At 39.8% G+C, this 22,871-nt stretch overlaps 1 protein-coding gene across 4 annotated transcripts in view; it reads left to right on the forward strand.

Annotated features, from left to right (window-relative positions):
* PTPRA (protein tyrosine phosphatase receptor type A) overlaps positions 1–22,871 on the forward strand; it is a 185,461-nt gene that overhangs the window by 30,445 nt on the left and 132,145 nt on the right. For 2 of the 4 annotated variants that reach the window (XM_060031118.1, XM_060031120.1), the window contains exon 1: positions 22,194–22,210. The exons of the other annotated variants lie outside the window; for them this stretch is intronic. The gene's annotated coding sequence lies outside the window, so the exon portion shown is untranslated. Of the gene's footprint in view, positions 1–22,193; positions 22,211–22,871 lie in introns of those variants that run through there. 4 annotated transcript variants of the gene reach the window in all.

A 22,871-nucleotide genomic window follows, 5' to 3' on the forward strand; every position in this document is an offset into this window, starting at 1 on the left:
TTTGCAACCATATGTCAGGAAGAGGTTAATATCATCCTAATATGAGAGAGTACCTACAGATAAGAAACAGACCAATATATCCTGTTAGAAAAATGGGCAAAGACAATTCACCAAATAAATACAAATGTCAGTAACTGTATGAACTATTGATCCAATACTGAACCAGGAAAGGCAAATGAAAACACGGGATGCTTTCACTTTTCACTTCATAAACTTGAGTATTGCTTGAGACTTTTACAGCAAGCAAATACTACATTTATCAGTGTTTAGAAACCAAAAAAATGTTTTTTCTTGTAATGTTTGAATTGCTGCTTTTTTTCCTGGTACCTAAGTTTTCTGTATTCCTGAACAGAGGTAGAAGAGGGTGAGTCCTGTCCCTTTCTTGCCTCTGCTGTACTATACATGTTGCTTCGGTTCAGAAGCCAGAGCATGTGGAGTTGAGGCCCCAGAAAATTCCCCCACCTCTGTCTTTTGTATCATCTCGGGTGTTTTACTGGGAAAGCATGACAAGCACTGCTTGCATTTGATACCTGTTGACCTTGAAGTCTAGAGTTTGATTTTTCAAACGAAGCTAGAACTTTGCTGGTTCCATTAAGCATTTTATAAATAACTTTGATGTTAAGAGTTTTGAATTGCTTTTTAATTCCGTTTTTGTTGTTTTAAATAGTTATTAATAGAAGCAAGAGGGGGGAGAGAATTTTCTAAACCAACTCTTGTTTAAAATAGTTCTAATTTTGATAGGATTCTATATTCTCCTAGATTTGTTAAATATTTCTAAAGATGTTTGGCGTAGGTATTAACACTTCGTGGGCCTGTTGTATACAAACCATTTTTTTTTTTCTTTTTCTGGTTCTGAATTAAGTCAGTCCCGAGCAATAACCGAACCTGCTAGGTGTGTGACTGCTACTGCATTTGCTCAAGGCATTAGGTTAGCAAGGTGAATCACAAGGAATGAAAATTCTACTTTGCATTTCTTTTCAAATCAGGAGTTGTAGAATTTGATGTGTATGAAGCATGTTGTGTTATTCTTTTCCTATTTTCTATGTAGATGATTTCATTATAGGGACTTTGACTTTTAGATCTTGGTTTAAAACACTGATTGACTAAGTGATAATTAAGTATATTTCATGTGGAAAAGGAATAATATGCTTGTCCTGAAATAAGCTGATCTGATCAGGAGGAACCTTATCCTAAGCATGGCAGGAAATAAACTTGTAACACCAATTACATACAGTGTAGCAGCTATGATTGGGGGAAGATGAATATGAGAGAGAGTAAGTAAAAGTAAAGTATAAATTATAAGAAGTTTGAGAGAAAGTGACTTTGTGATCTAACTTTGTGAGAGACAGAGGTGAGAATATTGGATAGGCATGTACATGTCCCTAGATTTTTAGGAAGGCATTCTTCAAAAAGGTAGAGAAGACATGGGTATGAATCAATAGGAGTGGTATACCAAAAGGAACGTCAGTTTAGAAAAAAACAAAAACTGCTCTCAAACTAAAGATAGGTGGTTGCTTCTGATAACCATTCAGACTTGAATAAGAAATTAGAAGATAGGAGTACTGAAAAATATACAGGGTATATTAGTCTATCAGCAAATATAGAAAAAGTAAAGTAACTTAACTTCTCTTAAAATCTAATTAGTATTAAACTAATTTTTTATGAAAAAGCTTTTAAATCTTTTATGGCTTTTACTGCTGTTCTCTCGAACTGCACTGTTCAATATGATAGTCATCAGCCACGTGTGCTACTGTATTGGGTAGCACTATGTAGAACATTTCCAATGTCACAGAAATTTCTGTTGGGGAGTGCTTCAAAAATGAGATACATTATTAGAAAAGCTAGTAAAAAAGTAAGTTGGGGTATAAGGATACTTTTCTGTCCAGAAATTTTGCTAAGGAAGAATTAGATTTTTATAATACTAAGACATTGGTGTGTCCTTTATTGTTTTACTTGCATTTTGTCCTTTATTTTGAAATAATTTTAAATTTACAGATAAGTTGCAATAATAGTACAAAGAGCCTTTTCCTTTCCTTAACCATTTGTGAGTAAGATGCTCACTTGATGCCCCATCAGCCCTAATACTTTAGTGTGTATTTCCTACAAACAGGGATATTCTCCTGTATAACCTCAACATACCATGTAATCAGGACCTTAATATTGATACAGTAGTACCAGCTAATCCTTAGATTTCACTGATATCAGATATCCATAGATATCATTTGTCCTGATAAAAATATTGTATAGCAGGAGAATCCAGTTCAGAATCACATATCGCATTTAGTTGTCATGTCTGTCTTTGACTTGATCATCTTGATACTTTTGAAGAGTATAGGCTAGTTATTTTGAGGAATATTCCTCAATTTGGGCCTGATGTTTCATCATGGTTTGATTCAGAATATGCATTTTGTCAGGAATACCACATAAAGGATGCTGTATTTTTATTCTAATCTTATTCACAATTTCCATTGTGTCCTGTTTCTCGTAATGTTAGCCTTGATGACTTGATACTAAGGTGGTGTCTACCAGTTTTCTCTACTGTAAATTTATTCACTTTTCCCTTTGTAGTTAATAAGTGTTTTGTGAGGAGGAGGTACTTTGAGACCATGTAAATTATCTCATTTCTTGTCAAGCTTTCACCCACTGGTTTTAGCATCTATCGATAATTTTTGGCAGGATTATTACTATGATGGTTGCCAAATGACAGTTTTCTAATTTTATTATTCCTTCCACATTCATCAGTGGACATTCCATTGTAACAAAAAGCTTTCTTTTCTTCCATTCATTTACTAAATTGATATGGACTTACGGATTCCTATTTTATTCAGTGAGTTATTGTCTATTAATATAATTTGTTACTCTGAGCCTGAATTTGTCCCACATTTGGCCAGTGGAAACCCTTCAAGTTGGCTCCTATTTCCTTTTGACATGTCCTATCATTCTTTAATCACTTCCCTTTTTACCTTCTAGCACAACAAGATGTTCCAATCTCTTGTATTATACTTTTCCTCCCTCAGCCCTAGAATCAGTCATTTCAACAAGCCCTGGTTCCTTTTACTGAAGAGCATATTTAAAAAGCAGGTCTAATGGGACTTCCCTGGTGGTGCAGTGGTTAAGAATCTGCCTGCCAATGCAGGGGCCATGGGTTCGATCCCTGGTCTGGGAAGATCCCACATGCTGCGGAGCAGCTAAGCCCGTGCGTCACAACTACTGAGCCTGAGCTCTAGAGCCTGCGAGCCACGACTACTGAAGCCCGCCCGCCTAGAGCCTGTGCTCCGCAACAAGGGAAGCCACTGCAATGAGAAGCCCGTGCACTGCAACGGAGAGTAGCCCCCACTGACCGCAACTAGAGAAAGCCCGTGTGCAGCAGTGAAGACCCAATGCAGCCAAAAATAAATAAATAAATTTTTTAAAAAAAGAAAAAGAAAAAAACAGGTCTGGGCTTCCCTGGTGGCCCAGTGGTTGAGAATCCGCCTGCCAGTGCAGGGGACACAGGTTCAAGCCCTGGTCCGGGAAGATCCCATATGCCACGGAACAACTAAGCCCGTGACGAAGAGTAGCCCCCACTCGCCGCAACCAGGGAAAGCCCGCCCACAGCAACGAAGACCCAACGTAGCCAAAAATAAATAAAAAATTAAAATTAAAAAAAAAAAGCAAGTCTGGGAATTCCCTGGTGGTTCAGTGGTTAGGACGCTGAGTTTCCATTGCAGGGAGCATGAGTTTGATCCCTGGTCAGGGAACTAAGATCCCACAAGCTGCACAGCACAGCCAAAAAAAAAAAAGCAGGTCTGGATGCTAGGTATGATTGTTCTACTGAGACATTGCTGCTTGTAAGCCTCTCTGGACAGACCTAGGGGATATACATATACATACACAAAATATACTCTTACATATGCATCCATATCTATATTTTCTCTCTGTATATATATGCTGTGAGTTCCTCCAATTCCAGGCTAACACCTCAGAGTTCATTTTATTTTCTCCCTTTTTTGTACTTGAAACACCCTTCTCTGACAGAGAATCTTGCTTGTATTAATATATTTATTTAATTGCTCAGACCCCTTTTAAAAATAAATTTATTTATTTATTTTTTAAATTTTTGGCTGCGTTGGGTCTTCGTTGCTGCATGCAGGCTTTCTCTGTTTCTGGTGAGCAGGGGCTACTCTGATGCAGTGCACAGGCTTCTCATTGCAGTGGCTTCTCGTTGTGGAGCACGGGCTCTAGGCGCACGGGCTTCAGTAGTTGCGGCACGTGGGCTTAGTAGTTGTGGCTCACGGGCTTAGTAGTTGTGGCTCGCGGGCTCTAGAGCGCAGGCTCAGTAGTTGCTGAGTAGGCTCACACGGGCTTAGTTGCTCTGCGGCATGTGGTATCTTCCCGGACCAGGGCTGGAACCCATGTCCCCTGCATTGGCAGGCAGATTCTTAACCACTGTGCCACTAGGGAAGTCCTTGCTCAGATCCTCCCTTTAATGTACCCAGTCTTTCTTTCCTTCTGAAACCAGGTGGATGCCAGTACCTTGCTCAGCACCACCTAATGAGTTTTAGACTTAATTATTCAAGAAGGAAGGAAGTGCAGTGGATCAAAATTATTTGTAGATTTATCTACTTGCTAAAATTTATTTGTGACCCCAGAATCAGTACTTGAGCTTTCACGGTTGTTTGGGGACATGTGCAGAGGGGTGCAAAATTTGCATCATCCAACACGTATATTCCCAGCTAAAGTCAAACAAGGTGACTCTCTGCCTTCTTGTTTCAGCTCTCATACTGTCAACAAGTGTTCTTTTTTACAGTCTATTTAGTGCTATGTTTTTTTACATTTTTGTGCTTTTATTGGTAATTGGCCTCCAAGTGTGCTGTCTAGTATTACTAAGTTTCAAGAAGGCTGTGATGTGCCTTATGGGGAAAATACATGTTTTAGGTAAACCTCATTCAGTCATATCTTACAGTTCTGTTGGCTGTAAATTCAGTGTTAATGAATCAACATCCAGAAAAAGGAAAGGAAATTTGCTGATCTATACATGAAAGTACTAAGGTAACATGTATAGTGCATGTGAATCTGTGGAAAAGAGGGGAAAGTAGGTAAATTTGTGGATTTGTGAGGTGATAAACATGAAAAAGGTATAGTGGACAGCACTGTTATAAGGCTGAAGGCCAAAGAAGTTTACAGTTACATTATCCAGGACAAAGAAAATATTAAACACTTCTTGGCTAGTGCTGGCTGGTTTACATTTCTAAAGGTGTGAAAAATGGTAAACTTGCAGGCAGTGCAGGTTCTACAGATCAGGAACCTTTGAAAAAAAATTTCTAAATACCTGCTAAGTGTCATTCAGGGAAAGGGTTATGTGGAAAAGTAGGTTTTCAATTCTGAGATTGGTTTGTTTTATAAAGACATTGACGAATGAACTTATATTAACACAAATGGCATTTTGGTTGACAAAATGTTGTGACCATGATAACATAACCCTGTATTTCTCCTTAGGAGCAGTAGTTCAGTATTTGCTAACTCAGTGTTCATGGCAACTTTACAGAACATAACTACCACGAATAACAAGCATTGGCTGTAGTTTTACTTTTTTTTTTTTAAGAAAACAGTTGATTTTCTTTTTTTTGTGGTACGCGGGCCTCTCACTATTGTGGCCTCTCCTGTTGCGGAGCACAGGCTCCAGACGTGCAGGCTCAGCGGCCATGGCTCATGGGCCCAGCCGCTCCACGGCATGTGGGATCTTCCCGGACCAGGGCTTGAACCTGTGTCCCCTGCATTGGCAGTCAGATTATTAACGACTGCACCACCAGGGAAGTCCCAAAACAGTTGATTTTTATTCTCCACATAGAAGTAGCATCATTTATTATCTTTAGTCTTAGTATCACTTGAGAAAAACCTTGTTAAAAACTCAAAGTCTTAGCTTTTCTCCCAGTTTGTGATTGGTCCCATCCTTCCTCTCTACACACGCATTTGAGAATCTCAAAGTGAAGATTTCACTGTTCATGGTATACATGTGAAGAGGTATCACAGGCAGAAAAAGAGGTTATCTCAAATTCAGTTGGTGTAAAAACCTCACTTGTGCAGACTGTACCACCTTAATTGGTTTTGCTTGCATAGCTGAATTCTTAGTCATACTTTAAATTACATGGACTTTGCTAAAAATTGAGGCAAAATCCACATAACATAAAGTTAACCATTTTAGGGCTTCCCTGGTGGTGCAGTGGTAGAGAGTCGGCCTGCCCATGCAGGGGACACGGGTTTGTGCCCCGGTCCGTGAGCCATGCTCCGCAACAGGAGAGACCACAACAGTGAGAGGCCCATGTACCGCACACACACACAAAAAAAGTTAACCATTTTAAAGTGTACAGTTCATTGGCATTCAGTATATTCACAATGCTGTGCAACCAAGACCTCTCTCTAGTTCCAAAACATTTTTATCAGCCCAGAAGGAAACCTTGTATCCATTAGGTACTCACTCCCCATTCCTCCCTATCCCCGGCAACCAACTACTAATCTGCTTTCTGTCTGTATGGATTTACATATTCCATTTCGTATAAATGAAATTATACAGTATGTGACCTGTTTTCTGGCTTCTTTCTTTTAGCGTAACATTTTCGAGGTCCATCCATGTTGGAGCATGTATCAGTACTTTATTCCTTTTTTTTAAACAATAATGTCTATCATTTATTTAGAATTTATATGGAATTTACAGAGGTTTAATAGCTTGCTTCAGATTACCAATGGTTAAATGGCAGAGCAAGAAATGGCAGAGCAAGAATTCAACCCTGTTCTTCTGAATCTGCATAAATTACTTTACCATAAATAATGCCATTATTATATTGGGAGAAAAAATCTTATTCAAATTTTGGCTGGCAAATTTTAGGTATTTAATTTTGTTCTTTAGACATAAAATGCTCTAATTCAAGTGATAGTTTGCTAGCTTCACACTGTATTGAGACTACTGTTAGTTTATCCTCTAAAAACTAAACATTTCCTTTTGCTGCCCTTTAGAGGTTATTAAAAAAAAAGTGGTTTTTTTTTTTTTGCTTTATAAAAACTAAAATTTCAGAATGAATGTAATCATTTATATGCAACTCAACTGGATCAACTGACATAAGGTCGTTGTATTCTTTCAAATATTGCACTGGAAGATTGATCACCAGCTGTCACCTACATGAACTGTTTTGATGAAATCAAGATGGTCATGTAGAAGAGTTTGGTTGCTTTCAGCATTTAGAAAATTAAAGTATTCTAGTAACCAGTAAATCAGATAGATTTTTCATACATCACACAGGTAAATATGCATTCCAGTAAGTTATCCCATTTTATTCTGAGGGCAAATACATCTTATTTCTTTATCCTGTGTCATGAAGTTTGTGCTCTATCATCTATGTATTGGGTCGGCCAAAAAGTTTGTTTGGGTTTCCCGTAAGATGGTATGGAAAAACCCGAATGAACTTTTTGGCCAACCCAATATATATCTATCTATTTACTTCTTTATATTTATCTATCATCTATCTATATTACTTAGAATATCAGTCAGAGAAAATAACATAAAATTCAATTAACTCATTTAGTAATAAAGGCACTTTTTTGGCTAACTAGCTGAAAAGTTTAGAGCTAGAGAATAAATACTTTGTCTGATGGTATCTTTAAGGCTGCATATCCATTTGTTTATGATGCTTTCAGCTCTTTCTCACTATGTTGGTTTCATCCTTACCTTATTTTTCCTCACAGTACTTTATTACTTTTTAAGGCTCAATAATATTTTGTTGTATTTGTATACCACATTTTGTTTATCCATCCATCTAGCAATGGACATTTAGGTTGTTTTCACCTTTGGGCTAATGTGAATGATGCTGCTGTGAACTTTCATGTACAAAATTTTGTTCGAATACCTGTTTTCAACTTTTTTGGATATATACCTAGTTGTGGAATTGCTAGGTCATATAGTAATTCTCTGTTTAACATTTTGAGGAACCACCAATATGTTTTCCACAGTGGCCACATCATCTTACGTTACCACCAGCAATGTACAAGGTGTCTCAATGAAGTGGATCTCATTGTGGTTCTTACTTGCATTTCCATAACAACTAATGATGAACATTTTTCCATGTGCTTGGTGGCCATTTGTAGATCTTCTTTTTGGAGAAATGTCTAGGTGAGTCCTTTGCCCATTTTTTAATTGGGGGACGGGGTCTTTCTGTTGCTAGGTTGTGAGAGTTCTTTGTATATTCTGGTTACTAGACACTTAGATACGTGATTTAAATTTTTTTTGTTTTGTTTTGTTTTTGTTTTTTGGCAGTACACAGGCCTCTCACTGTTGTGGCCTCTCCCGTTGCGGAGCACAGGCTCCGGACACGCAGGCTCAGCGGCCATGGCTCACGGGCCCAGCTGCTCCGCGGCATGTGGAATCTTCCTGGACCGGGACATAAACCCGTGTCCCCTGCATCGGCAGGCAGACTCTCAACCACTGTGCCACCAGGGAAGCCCGGTGATTTACAAATATTTTCTCTCATTCTATCTTTTCACTCTATTTTAAAAATTTTTTATTTATTTGTGGCTGCATTGGGTCTTTGTTGCTGCTTGCGGGCTTTCTCTAGTTGCAGCGAGCCAGGGCTTCTCGTTGTGGAGCATGGGCTCTAGGCACGCGGGCTTCAGTAGTTGTGGCTCACGGGCTCTAGAGCACAGGCTCAGTAGCTGTGGCACATGGGCTTAGTTGCTCCGCGGCATGTGAGATCTTCCTGGACGAGGGCCTGAACCCGTGTCCGCTGCATTGGCAGGCGGATTCTTAACCACTGTGCCACCAGGGAACCCCTCTTTTCAGTTTCTTGATAGTGTTCTATGTTGTGCAAAATTTTAAATTTTGATGAAGTACACTTTATATTTTTATTTGTGCTTTTTAGTTTTTTCTTAAATCTAAATTGTGCCCTTAATGCTTAGGGTGTTTTTGTTTGTTTGGTTTGGTTTTTTAATTAGTTAATTAATTTTTATTTTTGGCTGCGTTGGGTCCTCGTTGCTGCATGCTGGCTTTCTCTAATTGCGGTGAGCGGGGGCTACTCTTCGTTGCGGTGCGTGGACCTCTCACTGCGGTGGCCTCTCGTTGCAGAGCCTGGACTCTAGGCACGCAGGCTTCAGTAGTTGTGGCACGCAGGTTCAGTAGTTGTGGCATGCGGGCTCAGTAGTTGTGGCTCGTGGGCTCTAGAGCACAGGCTCAGAGCTGTAGTGCGCGGGCTTAGTCGCTCCATGGCATGTGGGATCTTCCCGGACCAGGGCTCAAACCCATGTCCCCTGCATTGGCAGGCAGATTCTTAACCACTGCGCCTCCAGGGAAGCCCTTAGGGTGTTTTTTTGTTTGTTTAATTTTGGGTGCATGGGGTCTTAGTTGCGGCATGAGGGATCTTTAGTTGCGGCATGCAGACTTCTTAGTTTCAGCATGCTAACTCTTAGTTGAAGCACGCATGAAGGATCTAGTTCCCCAACCAGGGATTGAACTCGGGCCCCCTGCATTGGGAGCATGGCGTCATCCCCACTGGACCACCAGGGAAGTCCTTGTTGTTTGTGCTTTTGGTGTCACATTTAGATAAGATTTTTAGGACTCTATTTCCAAATCCAGTATCACGAAGACCTACCCCTTTGTTTTCTTCTATGAATTTTATCATTCTTTTCTTATATTTATGTCTTTGATTTGTTTTAATTTTTGTAAACAGTGTGAGGTAAGGGTTCAGCTTCATTCTTTTGTATGTGGATATCCAGTTTTCCCGGCACCATTTATCGAAGAGCCTGTTCCCCTCAACCTTGAATAATCTTAGCACTCATGTCAAAAAATCAGTTGATTAAATAAAGATGTATGTGTTTATCTCTGGATTTTCAGTACTATTCCTTTGATCTTTATCTCCTTATGCTACTACCACAGTTTTGATTTCCGTAGCTTTGTAGTAAGTTTTGAAATTGGGACGTATGAGTCCTCCATCTTTTTTATTTATTTTTTATTTTTTTGCGGTACGCAGGCCTCCCACCGCCGTGGCCTCTCCCGCCGCGGAGCACAGGCTCCGGACGCGCAGGCTCAGCAGCCATGGCCCACGGGCCCAGCCGCTTCACAGTATGCGGGATCCTCCCAGACCGGGGCACAAACCCGCGTCCGCTGCATCGGCAGGCGGACCCTCAACCACTGCGCCACCAGGGAAGCCCCATTTTTTTTATATTTTAAGACTGTTTTGGCTGTTTGGGATCCCTTGCAGTTCCATATTAATTTTAGGATCAGCTTTTTTATTTCTGTTAAAAAAAAAAGTACTGTTGGGATTTTGAAAGGGATTACATTGGCTCTGTAGGTTGATTTGGGGAGTGTTGCTATCTTAACAATATCAAGTCCTGGAATCCCTGAACACAGGATATGTTTCCATTTATTTAGGTCATGTTTAATTTATTTCAGCAGTGTTTTGTACTTTTCAGTTTACAAGTCTTGTACCTCCTTGGTTAAATTTACTCCTAAGTATTTTATTTTCTGATGCTATTTTAAATGAGATTTTTCTTAACTTTATTTTTGGATTGATCATTGCTAGTGTATAGAAATACAACTGATTTTTTTAAAGATGTATTTTATTTTATTTTTTGATTAATTTATTTTTGGCTGTGTTGGGTCTTTGTCGCTGCGAGCAGGCTTTATCTAGTTGCAGCAAGTAGGTGCGCGGGCTTCTCATTGTGGTGGCTTATCTTGCTGTGGAGCTCGGGCTCTATGTGCGCGGGCTTCAGTAGTTGTGGCGCACGGGCTTAGCTGCTCTGCAGCATGTGGTATCTTCCCGGACCAGGGCTCAAACCCATGTCCCCTGCATTGGCAGGCAGATTCTTAACCACTGCACCACCAGGGAAGTCCCTACAACTGATTTTTTTAAAACATTAATTAATTAATTTATTTTGACTGTGTTGGGTCTTCATTGCTGCGCGCGGGCTTTCTCTAGTTGCGGCGAGCTGGAGCTACTCTTTGTTGCAGTGTGCGGGCTTCTCATTGTGGTGGCTTCTCTTGTTGTGGAGCATGGGCTCTAGGCACGCAGGCTTCAGTATTTGTGGCATATGGGCTCAGTAGTTGTGGTTCGTGGGCTCTAGAGCACAGGCTCAGTAGTTGTGGCGCACAGGCTTAGTTGCTCCGCGGCATGTGAGATCTTCCTGGACGAGGGCTCAAACCTGTGTTCACTTGCATCGGCAGGCAGATTCTTAACCACTGTGCCACCAGGGAAGCCCCCTACAACTGATTTTTGTGTTGATCTTGCAGCTTTGCTGTATTTATTAGCTGTAACAGTTTGTGTGTGTTTTTTTTGGATTTTCTATATATGAAGAGAGATAGTTTTACTTCTTCCTTTCTATTTTGAATGCCTTTTATTTTTATTTTTCTTGCCTGATTGCTCTGGCAAAAACTCCCAGTACCTTGTTGAATGGAAGCAGCAAAAGTGGGCATTGTTGTTTATTCCTGCTATTAGGGGGAAAGCTTTCAATTTTCCCCCATTGAATATAGCTGTGGGTTTTTCGTAATTCCCTTTGTCATATTAGGGTAGTTCCCTTCTATTCCAAGTTTGTTGAGTGTTTTTGTCACGCAAGGGTGTTTGATTTTTGTTAAGTGATTATTTTCTGCATTAGTTGAGATGATGATGTATTTTTCCCTTTTATTAATATGATGTATGACATTGATACGTAGACTTTTAAGTAGTAATTAATTAGCTGTTATCTTGTGTTTTATCCTATCTTTTGCATTGTATGTAGGGTTTATTATGAATGACTGTTCTGCAAGATTGTATTGCAGGCATGTCTTCAGGATATCAAATATTAAATGATATTATCTTCTTAAAATCAACTTTATTGAGGTATAATCAATCTTCTTACAATAAAATGTGCCCATTTTCCGTATACAGTTGAATGAGTTTTGCCAAATTTATATACCTGAGTGACCATCACCACAGTCAAGATATATAACATTTCCTTAAACCCAGAAAGTTCCCTGTGCCCTTCTCATTCTTCTCTCCCCTTACTTCCTGCACCCCAGGCAACTGTGGATTTGCTTTCTGTCACTGTAGATTAGACTGTCTTTTCTAGAGTGCTGTATAACTAGAATCATACAGTAGTACTCTTCCGTCTGGATTCTTTCACTCGGCATGTTGTTTTTGACATTTATCCATGCTGTTAGGTATATTAGTAGTTAATTCCTTTTTTCTGAGCAGTTTTCCATTGTATGAATATACTATAGTCTATCTTCCATACGTTAATAAGCATTTAGGTTATTTCTAATTTGATTCCCTTATGAATAAAGCTGCTAGGATCATATGTGTACACGTCTTTTTGTAGATATATGTGTTTATGGAATTGCTGAGTTTTATGGTTTAAGTGTATGTTTGGCCTTACAAGAACCTGCCAAACTGTTTTTCATAGTTTTACACTTTATATTCCCATCAGCAATGTGCAAGAGTTGTAGTTCCTCCACATCCTCACCAACACTTGGTATTGACAGCTTTTAAATTTTAGTCATTGTAACGAGTTTGTGGTTGTGTCTCATTGTGGTTTTAATTTGCATTTTCCTAATAACTAATGATGTTGAACATCTGTTTATGTGTTTATTGGCCATATTTGCTTCTGTGAAGTATCATCTTAAATCTTTGGCCTTTTCTTTTGGATTATCATTTGTTAAAATTATCTTACACATGAGTTGTTAAGAGTCCTTTATATATTCTGGATACAGGTCATTAATCATATATATGTATATGTATATAATATTGGGTTGGCCAAAAGTGCCTTTGGTTTTTAAGTAAAAATAAAAGACACATTTTTCATTTTCACCAAGAACTTCGTTGAACAACATGTTCACCATTTTGTTCCATTACCTTCTGCCATTTTTCAGGCAACGTCATAATTCCATCTTCCCAAAACTTCTTATCTTTTTGAGCAAAGAACTGTTCCAGGTGCCTTTTACAGTCTCCCAGGGAATTGACATTTTTCCATTAGAGAATTTTGTAAAGATCGAAATAAATGGAAATCTGAAGGTGCAATGTCTGGTGAATATGACGGTGAATCAGAACTTCCCAGCAAAGCTGTAACAATTTTCGCCTGGTCATCAAAGAAACGTGCCGTCTTGCGTTATCCTGATGGAACATTATGTGTTTTCTGTTGACTAGTTCTGGACACTTTTCATCAAGTGCTGCTTTCAGTTGGTCTGACTGGGAGCAGTACTTGTTGGAATTAATTGTTTGGTTTTCCGGAAGGAGCTCATAATAGAGGACTCCCTTCCAATCCTACCATATATACAACATCACCTTTTTTTTTTTTTTTTTTTGAGAGGCAATATCTACTTTAATATTTCCTTCATTATCAATTTAATGTCAGTTTTTCAAAAAAATATTTTAAGATGTACACATCATTGATAACAGAAATGTGGTTAAAATGTGGTGGTATGGAAACTACATCTTTGATTCTAAGAAGCACTGTAGTTTTTTGGTTTCACAAACCCATTGTCATGAAACTCACATCTCAACATAGCATGAACCTCCATGGTGAAACAAGGATTGACCATTTCAGACCTTGATTTTATTCACTGTCATAAACCATAACCTGTCGGTGTGGGATAGTTTAAATTATTATTTCTATTTTACAGATGAGAGAAACAAAGAAAGATTGGAGTATCTTTTCCAGGGTCAGACATTTAATAAGAAAGAGGCAGGGCCAGGATTTCAACCCAGGTAGTCTTCATTCCAGAACCTTTGCCTCCTAAGCATTATGCTTCCAAGTTGCTAAATTTGATTTTGGACATGTTGAGTTCAAGGTGTTTGTGGGAGGGCCAATGGCAGATGTTCAGTATGGTGTATAAGTTTGGGGCTCAATAAGTAGTGAAATTGTTGTCGAACCCAAGTTCGTGTGCCGACCCACAGTGAGGCCAAACAAACCAAAACGTGGAATTGGGAGCGGAGAAAGGTTTATTGCAAGACATCACCTTCTTTGGATGAAGACCGGCCTTTGGTGTGGTTGGTGGTGGTTCATTTCGCTTGCCCTACGATCTCTTCTGTTCCACATTATTGTATAGCATCCACTTTTCATCGCCCGTCACAATTTGTTTTAAAAACGGAACATTTTCATTGTTTAAGTAGAGAATCACATGCGGAAATATGGTCAAGAAGGTTTTTTCGCTAAACTTATATGCACTGAAATATCAAAGCGATTCACATAACGAAGCTGGTGCAAATGATTTTCAGCGCTTGATTTGGATATTTTCAGTATGTCAGCTATCTTCCTCATGGTATAATGTTGATTGTTCTCAATTTATGTCTTGATTTGATTGCTGTGAACTTCAACTCGTCTGCCTGACCATGGAGCATTGTCCAGGGAGAAATCTCTAGCACGAAACTTCGCAAACCGCTTTTGACATGTTTGATCAGTCACAGCACCTTCTCCATACACTGCACAAACCTCTTTTTGCATTTCAGTTGCGTTTTTACCTTTCTTGAAATAAGAAAGCATAATACAGGCTTCCCTGGTGGCGCAGTGGTTGAGAGTCCACCTGCCGATGCAGGGGACACGAGTTCGTGCCCCAGTCCGGGAAGATCCCACATGCCGCGGAGTGGCTAGGCCTGTGAGCCATGGCTGCTTAGCCTGCACGTCCAGAGCCTGTGCTCCGCAACGGGAGAGGCCCACAACAGTGAGAGGCCCAGGTACCGCAAAAAAAAAAAAAAAAAAAAAAAAAAAAGCATAATATGCCGAAAATGTTGCTTCTTTTCTTCCATCTTCAATATTAAAATGGCTACACAAAAATTCACCAATTTTGATATGAAAATTTAATTTTATTTAATTAATTTATTTTTTAAATTAATTAATTTATTTAAATATTTTTTACCGCATTGGGTCTTTGTTGCTGTGTGCGGGCTTTCTCTAGTTGCGTCAAGCAGGGGTACTCTTTGTTGCAGTGCGAGGGCTTCTCTGAATGAGGTGGCTTCTCTTGTTGAAGAGCACGGGCTTCAGTAGTTGTGGCATGTGGGCTCTAGAGCACAGGCTCAGTAGTTGTGGCACACAGGTTTAGTTGCTCTGTGGCATGTGGGATCTTCTCGGACCAGGGCTCGAACCCGTGTCCCCTGCATTGGTAGGCAGATTCTTAACCACTGTGCCAGCAGGGAAGTCCCTGATAAGTCTTTTTAAATGCACGCTGATATGACAGTTGTCACATACAGTCGAACAAAATTGTTTCAAATGAAGTTAAAGACAACTAAGTGTCACTAGAGCCATGTTATGGAAAAAACTGAATGAACTTTTTAGCCAACTATATAAATAAAATAAATGTTGTCTCCCAGCTTGTGAGTTGCTTTTTCAGTTTTTAATGGTGTTTCTCAAAGAGCAGAAAGTTGTAATTTGGGGGTCCAGAGTCAGCAAGGAAGAATCAGATGATTTAAAACATGAGAAGGATTGAACAAGAGGGAGATTTTTCCATTGCTGGCTTTGAAGATGGAAGAGTCCATATGCAAGGATTGCAGATGGCCTCTAGCAGCTGACAATGGCCCTTGTGAGACAGGAGGGAAGGGGACAGGGCACAACCATTGAAAGAGTGACACAGCCGTTGAGAATATGATAAAAACTAGTTAGAACCAACTAGGCGCAAGGTGTCGCAAGATGACTTCCAGCATACCTTGAGCCTCATTATGCACTCAGTGTAATATATTATCATGCTAAATGACACACCCACCAGCGCCATGACAGTTCCGAGGCTGGCCAGAAAAGGCCAAAAAGTGGGTGGTGGCCCAATTCCTGGAAATCCCTGCCCCTTCCCCAAAATAATTGGAATTACCCAGCCCATAAAAACTAATCACCCTCACAGCCCGGGGCCACTCTCACCCTCTGAGATGGTCCACCTTCTGTCTATGGAATGTGTATCTCCTAGGGCTCTTTCACCTTCTGATACAGCCCGTACTCTGTCTATGGAGTGTGTATCTCCCTGAATAAATCTGCTTTCACTCTACTTCTGGCTTACTCTTGAATTCTTCCCTGTGCGAAGCCAAGGACCCTCACTTGGCGGCCTATCCCAGGGACTTGCCCGAGACGTGGGATGTGACCATTCTCTCATGCCCCCTTCTCCTGCAACCGTTGAATGAGAAGTAGCAAAGAAGCAGGGACCATTGTCCTACAACTGCACGGAACTGAATTCTGCCACAACCATGTGAACTTGGAAGAGAATCTTGAGCTCCAGATGAGAACACAGAATGGCATAAATCTTGAGTTTATCCTGATGAGATCCTGAGCAGAAAATCTAGCCATGGTGTGCCTGGACTTCTGACCTCTAACCTTGTGGTAACTTGTTATGCCTTTAGCAGTTTCCTCTACTTTCTTCAGAACTTAGCTAAACTTTTCAAAGCATGTAAGCATTTATCCAGTATCTTTAGATTTTTGTGGCTGGAGAGTTGTAGCAGATTTTCTAGACTCCTGTATTTGAAGATTAAAAAGATAAGACCGTGTGCTTTAAAGATTGAGTTTAATGTACAGAAATATTGGGTGTCAGCCAAAATATAAAATTACTTTTACATATTCATTTATTAATTTCCAGTTTTAAACGACAGCTTTCCCTTTAAAGAAAGAGATCAGGAGCCTGATTTTCTTGTCTGTTTCCTGAGGAAGCAAAAAGGCAGAAACTTTGTGAATAGCAAGACCAGTGGTTGCTATAGTAAGCATGGGACTTCCTGACAATGGCTCTATTAACAGTAGGAAATGGAACCATGGCAGTGTTCTAATTTGCCATAAGATTTTGTTTCCCATCTTTAGAGTAAGAGGTTCCACTATATCAAGGAATTGGCTCTTCCAGTTTATTTTATTCATTTAGTTAGACAGTGATTAGAAAGCCTCACTGGTTGTGTACGTGGCACCATACTCAGGAGTTTTGTAATTATATGACAGTTATGATACATTTCAAACAGGGCTTTGAAACTTTCCTTCTGGAGGAAGCCCTTCTCCTCCAGTGGCTATTGACCTACCTTGGTTATAGGCCCTATTCAACCAGTGGGGAGAGCATAGATTTTGGAATCATATATACCTGGGTTTGAGTCTCAGTCTTGTCACCTACCAATTGTTTGACTGTGGACAAGTTATTTAACTACTCTGTGCCACAGTTTCTGCATGTGCAAAATGAAGCATCTGTTTTCTGTGCTTGTTTTGAAGATATGTTAAATTCTGAACATTATACACTTTGACACAGTGCCTGACACTTACTAAGCATTAACAAATGGTTATTATTCTGATCCTTGTTGAGCTGCTGATTTTTGATGTTTCTGGTTATGTCTTTAAATTTTTTTTTTCTTAGTATGCCTGGTTTTTCCTTCTTTATTGAATGACTTTCAAGATGTGATTATAGTTGAAGGTGCCACTTAGAAAGGAAATGTGTGTAGAAGGCATAAAGGCTGCTTATAGACCCAGCTCTCGTGGTGATAGCAACAGTATTGGCATCTCAAGTTGATTGTTTCAAAGATCCATACAACATTTCATGGCCTTGAAAAGCAGAAAACACCCAGAAAACAGAAATCGAGCAGTTATTGAAGCATTGAATAGCAAAGATCATTATTAATTGTACTTGATAAGGAATATCCTTCATGTTTGCCTGAGCCTTTATTTAATGCATTTTAACATTTGTTGTGTTTTTCTTTTCCCTTTAAACCTTACTGTTAAGTTCAAAAATGAGCTGAACTAAAAAGAAACCGATGTCTTAGAACAGACATGTTTCTTACCTTCAAGGATCTTACTGTCAGTTGAAGGAGGCCATAAACACTTATAATAGTTTGTAACAAGTACTTTACTAGAGGTAATGATTGATTCTTGTGGCTAAAGGAGAGGAAGGAATTGGGACATCTAGGATCTCTGGCTTGGGTAAGGGGGAAGACCAGAGTTGGCAAACTGACCTGCTTGACAGTTTTTTGCACAGCCCACAAACTAAGAATTGTTTTAACATCTTTAAATGGTTGGAAAAAGTCAAATCAAAAGAAGAATATTTAATGACTTGTGGAAATTATATAAAATTCAAATTTCAGTGTTCATAGATAAAGTTTTATTGGACTATAGCTCCACTCAAACTTTACCTGTTGTCTTTTGTTGCTTTTGTGCTACAACAGCAGAGCTGAATAATTGTGACAGAGGCTGTATGACCTACAAAGCCAAATGTTTACTGTGTGGCTCTTCACAGAAAAGGTTTGCTGATTCCTGGAATAGATGGTGATTTTTATCCACTGAGATAAGCAATTAAGGAGGAATAGATATAGGAGAAAATAACATATTTCTATGAATGTTGGTTATTTGAATCAGAGGTGCTTGTGAGCTATGCAGGTCTAGAAGGCAAGGGCATATATAGATATGGGATTCTGAAGAGAATTTGAGGCTGGAGATACATGGGGGGAGAAAAGATGAGATCCAGAAAGCCTGATGGAGGAGTGGTTCTCAGCCCTGGCTGCACATTGGAATCACCCTGGGTACTTAATTAAAAACAACCCAAAAAACCCAAACACACACTGCCAGGGTTACTTCCTACCCCCACCCTCTGAGATTGTGATGTCCTTGAGTTGGGGGCGGTGGGGAGGTGGTTTAAAGAATTCCCCAGCCTTCTAATGTGCAGCCAGCTTTGGGAACTGCTGGGATAGAGTGAGAAGGTTAGGCATGGAACCAGTATTTAAGGGGCAGTTCTATATTTACTGAGATGAAGTGCTGATTGAGTAATGATGGGACCTGTGGCAATGGTCAGATTCACAGTTTGGTGGTGTAAATAAGGATTGTGAAGTCTTCTTTGGAGATCGCTGTTGACTCTTATCAAGAGGAGTTCCTGTGGAGACCAAGTGAGAGTGTATGTCAAAGGGTTTGAGGTAGAGGAGGAGAGAAACTGAGTGTACTATTGAGAGAAACTGAGTGTACTATTGAGGGAAGGAAAGGGGAGAAATTGATAGCTGGGAAGGGGAGGCATTGGAGATTTGGTTTGAGAAGTTCTTTAAGATGATAAATGCTTGTGTCTATTCATGTACTGAGGGAGTCAGCACTTGGCAAGGAAACTGCTTGGAATGGCAATATCAGATGCCACCATTCAGTTTTTCATAGAAAGAGATAGATTTTGAATAGTTCTTGGAATAATCTTATTTTATCCTTTTTGGAATTGTATCTTTAATGTGCTTCCTACATTTGGACACAGTATCTGTATAGCTGGAAAGAGAAATGGACATAGGCATTGAGAAACAAGGCCAACAACTGTTCTTCCCTTATCCTGTCTGGGGCATTGATCTCATCCATGAGAATAGGAGGGTGAACTGAACAGGCTCCATTATCTCTTCTGAAAATCTTTCATTTAAATGAGTACAAATTTTAATTACACGAATGAGGAACCCTATGAAATGTCTATGAAAAGCCTGTGAAATGTCTGTGAAGCCCACTGCCTGATCTTTTAGTTCCTTAGTACCTGGGCATGTGCTTTTTTTGAAGAACACCAGCAGTTTATGACACACCCCTCAGTGAATATTTGGTCACATTGTGTACAGAATATACCAATTTATCCTACCCTTAGAATATTTCCTCAGGAGCAAAATTTAGTATAGAGTCTTCTTTTAATGTTTTTTTATTATGTACAAGCAATAGATGTTGGTTAAGGAATACTTGGATAGTACCCACCATTGTTGTTAACATTTTAGTTTATCTATTGGGAGTCTTATTTTTCCCCACTGGTTTTTGTTTCTCAATCAGAGTACATTTAATATATGTGCCAGTTGGGTTCTTCAGGAATCAGATTGAGATGGAGTAGGAGGGCAAAGGGCTTATTGAGGAGTAATGCCTGTGAAGAAAAAGAGAAAGGATTAGGTTGGGCATGGGAAGCCATCAGACTGCAGTTCACACCTGACAAAATCTCTGCCAGCCCAGATTGCCAGATTGCCTCACTGGTTGGAAAGGGCTAGGCCATTGTACCACCACATTGCCCAGTCATTGGCTGGGGGCAGTCCTGAGGAAAGTGTGCCCTCTGTTTGAAAGCTAAGGTGGATTCTAAAGGGGTTAACAGCAGGAAGCTGTCAGCTAACCACAGTCCTTGCAACTAGACAGGAATTCCCTTATCGAAGAGGGATCTGAGCAGTATATCTTTGTGTCTGCTAGGACATAAAATGTACTGTCCTGCTCACATTAATTAGGATGGCTACTATCCAAAAAACAAACCAGAAAACAAGTGTTGGTGAGGATGTGGGGAAATTAGAACCCTGTGCACTGTTGGTGGGAATGTAAAGTGGTGTAAAAGCTGTGGACTACAGTGTGGAGATTCTTTAAAAACTTAAACATAGTATTACCATATGATCTGGCAATTCTGATTCTGGTATATGCCCCAAAGCATTTAAGCAAGGTCTTTAAGAGATATTTGTACACCAGCATTCATAGCAGCATTATTCACAGTAGCTAAAATATGGAAACAACCCAACTGTCCATCAGCAGATGAATGAATAAGCAAAATGTGGCATATACATACAGAGGAGTAAAATTCAGCCTTGGGAAATTCTTCGGTATGCTACAACATGGATGAACCTTGAGGACATTATGCTAAGTGAAATAAGCCAGTAACAAATACTGTGTGATTTCACTTATATGAGGTACTTGGAGTGGTTAAAATCATAGAGACAGACAGAAGAATGGTGGTTGCCAGGGGCTTTGAGGGAGGGGAGTATGGGGAGTTATTGTTTAATAGGTATATAGAGTTTCAGTTTTACAAGATCAAAAGAATTTTGGAGCTAGATGGTGATGATGGCTGCATAACAATGCTAGTGTAGTTAACACCACTGAATTGTGCATTTAAAAATGGTTACGGTGGTAAATTCTATGTAACGTGTTTTAACATAATAAAAAAATGAAAAAAAAAGTTTCCCGTTTTTCCTATTTACATAAGTGGGTTATTTTGTAATTTTTCTAAACTTTTTAAATGGATACATAATATTCTAACAAGTTTATATATCCATTCCCTAAGTTTCTAAATTTTCTATATTAATAAAAATAGAGCAATGAGCATCTTTCTGTGAAGTTCTTTACTGTACTTAGGATTGTTTTCTTTGAATAGACTCCAAGAAGTAAAGTAGATTGAAGAGTGAATATTCTTATGGCTCTTCATGTTGAAAGTTCTTTTACAGTGTCAGTGCAAGGTATAAGCAGCCTATAGCATCAGATCCTCAACAGTTTCAGATTTTGTTTCTTAATCTTGTCTAATTTGTAGCTTAAAAATAGTGTCTCTTTGTTTCTGACCTGCAGTCTGTATGGTCTTTAGTGGGCTGTGAATTGAGGGATTTGGTTAACTCAGTCCTCTGTCCAAAAGTCCAAAAGGATGGAGAAGATAATGTTAAGAATGAGGGCTCCAGAATCAGATTGATCAGGTTCAAATCCTGGCTCTGCTGCTTACCACTTTGTGACCTTAGGCAAGTCTCTGTGCATCAGTTTATTCATCTGAATAAGAAGGATAGTGGTAGCATCTGCCTTATAGGGCTATGTTGAAGGTTAAATGAGGTAGAACACATAAAAACATTTAGTATGATGTCTGGCCCATTGCATATGCTTAAGTGTTAGGTATTATTTCAATATAAATTTGATTATTTTAGTATCTTAACATTTAGAATGGGAGAGAATATTAAATTCAGACTCTAGTCTTTTTCCAAGGGAGAAAACTGAGGCTTAGAGAGGTTAATAAATTTGGCCTGGGTCACTTAGCTAATGGGTTGCAGAGCTTGGACCTGAAGGTGAGTTTTTGACCAATGCTGGGGTTTTCAACTTTGGCCTTTGGGATAATTCTTTGTCATGGAAGGGCTGTCCTGTGATTTGTTAGACAATCAAAACTATCTTCAGACATTGCCAGATGTCCCCTGGGGGGGACCTTATGGTACATAAACAACCCTACAGTGGAATAGTCTAGGTTTGGGGATTAGGGAGGAAGGTCCTCCACAGGAAGGACCTAATATATTGTTGAATTCCGTTCTCATGAGTTCTTCAGTGATCTGAATTAACTGTTTAAGATGGAGCTTTGTCCTGTGGCTACTGAAATGTTCAGCACAGCTCTATGAGACATCTTGTTAGAGTGTACTCCTCTCCCCTGGAACAACCAGTGGTATTTAAATAGGGCTGGTTTATCTTTCTAAAGGTTTTTTCCTGTAATTGCAGGTGGCACAACTGAAAAAAGTTATTTATGGAATTCCAATGAGTGTTGATGGATGATCCAGTTCAAGTAACTAAAGTAAGAGAAATAAAACCTGAGCTGCAAGGAAACTTTGTCACCCAACTTATTGTCCTCACAAAATATAGCTAAAATCAGATTCTCTCCCACTCCATTTTATTTCCAAGCTATAAGAGTAGTGTATTTTTTATGATTAAAAATGTTATAATTGGGGCTTCCCTGGTGGCGCAGTGGCTGAGAGTCCGCCTGCCGATGCAGGGGACACGGGTTCGTGCCCCGGTCCGGGAAGATCCCACATGCCGCGGAGCGGCTGGGCCCGTGAGCCATGGCCGCTGAGCCTGCGCGTCGGGAGCCTGTGCTCCGTAACAGGAGAGGCCACAACAGTGAGAGGCCTGCGTACCGCAAAAAAAAAAAAAAAAAGTTGTAATTATCATCCTTTAAGACAGTGGTTCTCAACCTGGTCATGTATCAGAATCACTTAAAGAGCTTTAAGAAATAAAAAACCAAAGTCTGTGGCCTGCTGTCCTGCCCTTGTTGAATTAAAGTTTCTGTGGGTAGAGCAAAAGTTTCTGTGGGTAGAGCACAGGTGATCCTGACGTCAGCTACAAATTGGCACTTGCCATCTGCCTCTACAAGGATCAAATCACAAGCTGCAGCGACCGCTGACCTTCAACACACCCTGAAAGGAGTTCAGGTTGGAGATCAGGAATGAGGCATTCTG

The sequence above is a fragment of the Delphinus delphis genome, chromosome 15, assembly GCF_949987515.2.
Source record: "Delphinus delphis chromosome 15, mDelDel1.2, whole genome shotgun sequence".
NCBI lineage: Eukaryota > Metazoa > Chordata > Mammalia > Artiodactyla > Delphinidae > Delphinus > Delphinus delphis.